We start from the raw sequence: 3,673 nt of genomic DNA on the forward strand, positions 1-3,673 counted from the left end.
ACACATTATATAAAGGTTAGAGATTGATTTGCATTTCAGTGAGTGAAATAAGTATTTGATCCCCTACCAACCAGCAAGAATTCTGGCTCCCACAGATTGATTATGTGCCCATGTGGAACACAGATGAGGATCACTGCCTTAAAGGAACACTCCACTATTTTTGAAAATAGGCTCATTTTCCAACTCCCCTAGAGTTAAACAGTTGAGTTTTACCATTTTCGAATCCATTCAGCCGATCTCCGGGTCTGGCGGTAGCACTTTTAGCTGTAGCTTAGCATAGATCATTGAATCTGATTAGACCGTTAGCATCTCGCTCAAAAATGACCAAAGAGTTTCGATATTTTTCCTATTTAAAACTTGACTCTTCTGTAGTTACATCGTGTACTAAGACCGACGGAAAATGAAAAGTTGCGATTTTCTAGGCCGATATGGCTAGGAACTATACTCTCATTCCGGCGTAATAATCAAGGAACTTTGCTGCCGTACCATGGGTGCAGCAGGCGCAATGATATTACGCAGCGCCTGAAAATAGACTTATTGGAAGTTACCTAGCTGGGGACTATTGAATGATAAAATGTGAAAAGAGGATCCCATATGAAAGATGTGAGAAATGCAAAGAAAAAAAAAACAGTTTTTAGTACATTGTTGTGTAAATGTACCCTTAGCGGACTACTACTTTAATAAAATTGCATTTAATTTTAGTTGAGGAAAATATTTTTTGTCAGTTTTTGGCAATAGTTTAATGCAGATAACATTGTGTGCCAACAACCAGCACTTCAACATTCTACAGAAAACATAGAAACCTGTTTTCATTTTGGCATCTGTCATATCCATCAGCCACGGTGTTTCAGATTTCATGATGTATTTTCAGAGCTCTCATGTCTTTGCTTTCTCTCTGATGGCGTACATTTAAACAGCATCTTCATGAACCTGCATTTCTTGAATCCCGATACCTGCAGCCGCCCACCGGAGAAAGGGATCAAACGTGGCATTAGTTCAGCTCTGCGTCCTTCTGTCTACTCTTTCAGCTCATTCGCTCATTCTTCATCGTTCTCCCCCCTCTGCTTCTCTTTCAATTTAAGCGCTCTCTTTCCACTTCCAATTTCTCCTCTCTGGAAGTCGGGGTCTTTTTCAGAGTGAATGAATGTTCTGCAGAGCTTTTAGGGGGATCGTTTATCTTAAGTTTTGTAGATTGTGTAGAGGCATGCGTGCCAGTGTATTATGTTAAAGTAAAATGTATCCTTGGAAAATAGAAAAAATATGAGCGTGTTTTTCTTTATTTTAACACAGACCTGTTAGTCTAAAAAATGCGGTCTGAGGGATTTCTCACGATAATGCATCATTTATTTGATGGTTTTCTTATGCAACGCATCTGGCAAAGAGCACATCACGCTAACTCATCGTACTTTACATTTTAAGGGTTAGCTGACAGGATTCCCGGGATGAAAAATAAACCGGAGAGCTGTTTATAAACCCACTTGCAGTGACGTTTTCAAATAAAAGAGCTTATGACAGAAGTTATAAAAGCAGTGAGCATTACAAGCAGCACAATAAAACTCAAGCTCAGCCTTGGCCTTGTCTCATGACGCCTCGTGTCTTAAGTCGACTGTATAGCCGGCAATAACTTAATACTCTCTTTATATTGAGCAGCTGGGGATCTATCCACAAAGACATCTGGCCCGGTGTATAGGCTACTGAAGGTCAGTCTCATCTAGCCCACTGCTATAATGTCTATCAGCGCTCTCGTGTTCAGCCTAGAGAGAAAGTGTCTTCGGCTCCTCCTTCAGAGTGGTTTTATTCTCTAAACGCCCCTGCCTCACCGCTCTCAGTTTCGCTCTGAAAAGCTTCTCAAATGTCACTCTCATCACACGCCCTACGTGAGGGCGCTCAAAGTGTTTTGTGCTAAAACGCTGAAGGTGTTTACCTGAGAGCCGCAAACTGTTTCTGATGGGAAATCATATTTAACAAATCTAAAAGTAATTTAAAGCTCATTTAAGATGCAAAACAGGGACAGTTCAGCGAAAGATGGTCCTTAAATCGCATTATAAATCTGTGTGACATTTTCTCCTGCAGAAATGAAAAATTGTCTCTCCTTTATAAGATCTTAAAAAGAATTGGCATCAAGAACCTTTAACATCCATAGAACTTTCCATTGCACAAAAGGTTATTTCAGGGAAAAAATAGATTCTTCAGATTATTAAATGTTCTTCACACCAAGAAAAAAAAATGTTCTTTTAAGAACTGTTTAATGAAAGGTTCTTTGGGAAACCCATATGTGACCCTGGACCACAAAACCAGTCTTAAGTGTCAATTTTTCTGAATAAATAAGCTTTCCATTGATGTATGGTTTGTTAGGATAGGACAATATTTGGCCAAGATACAACTATTTGAACATCTGGAATCAGATGGTGCAAAAAAATCTAAATATTGAGAAAATCGCCTTTAAAATTGTCCAAATTAAGTTCTTAGCAATGCATATTACTAATCAAAAATGAAGTTTTGATATATTTACGGTAGGAAATTTACAAAATATCTTCATGGAACATGATCTTTACTTAATATCCTAATGATTTTTGGCATAAAAGAAAAATCTATAATTTTGACCCATGCAATGTATTTTTGGCTATTGCTACAAATATACCCCAGCGACTTAAGACTGGTTTTGTGGTCCAGGGTCACATATGTAGTTCTTCTATGGCATTGCTGTGAAAACCCCCTTTTGGAACCTTTATTTTTTTAAGAGTGTTGCTATCAAATATCATTTGATAAAATATGATGCATCAAGACCAGTCACACCAGATTTGATATCTCATAAACAATTATCATGTGACTGCACTGAAGTGCAAATGAGATTTGAGAGTTAGGATGAATTAATCTATCGTCAGATCTATTGGATGGATTGTGAATAGGCTTAACTAGAATATAGTGTACAAGTTTTACTGACTCATTTATTTAGCGCGGTTTATTTTTTAAATCATTACAGTACCTGTTCACTGTAAAAGACCAGCTAGACATTTAGTAAAATTTCGTTTTTTGTTCTACTTAAAGTCAAACATGAGACATGAGAGTGAGTAAATAACAGAAACTTCTTTTTTGTGAACTATCACTTTAACAATCCATTTAGGTGACTGTGATAAATGACCAGTTCTCGCTTACGCACTCATGACCTTAACAAACTATATGTTAAGGGTGAACTCTGGAATTACTGTCATCGATTTGCCAGTTTGATTTTCACCACTGGGACAGTTTAAGTGGCAAACATGTAAATGCTTCGCTCGACTGACTTCGTGAATGTGTCACCGGCTGCACACATTGTGTCTGCCGTTCTAGCCTTTCATTTTCCCTTCGCGGGCTGTGTGGTGCCTCCCAGGGTGCCCGTCATTAATTTGCCTTTTTTATCTGCATAAATAACAGAGAACTGAAGCAGAGCACTACCTAATGAGTCATCCAGAGGTGGGAGACGGGGGCAAAGAGGCCAGAAACTGAGCAAAATTACATGTTTCCAGCTAAGACCTCTCCCACAGAGAGAGAGAGAGGTAGAGATGAACGATGGAAGGAAGACTACAAATACATGTTTTCTCTCTCTCTCTCTCTCTCTCTCTCTCTCTACTTTTTCAGGACAAGAGATAAAACATGTTTGGGTCATATTTTACCCCAATAAAAAAAAAAGACA

General features: G+C 38.4%; 1 protein-coding gene across 1 annotated transcript in view; it reads left to right on the forward strand.

Moving 5' to 3' along the window:
- The window catches only part of LOC107684653 (thromboxane-A synthase-like), a 79,156-nt gene that overhangs the window by 56,411 nt on the left and 19,072 nt on the right, over window positions 1-3,673 (forward strand). The gene's annotated exons all lie outside the window — the stretch shown is intronic.

The sequence above is a fragment of the Sinocyclocheilus anshuiensis genome, unplaced genomic scaffold, assembly GCF_001515605.1.
Source record: "Sinocyclocheilus anshuiensis isolate Anshui unplaced genomic scaffold, SAMN03320099.WGS_v1.1 scaffold93, whole genome shotgun sequence".
Classification (NCBI taxonomy): domain Eukaryota; kingdom Metazoa; phylum Chordata; class Actinopteri; order Cypriniformes; family Cyprinidae; genus Sinocyclocheilus; species Sinocyclocheilus anshuiensis.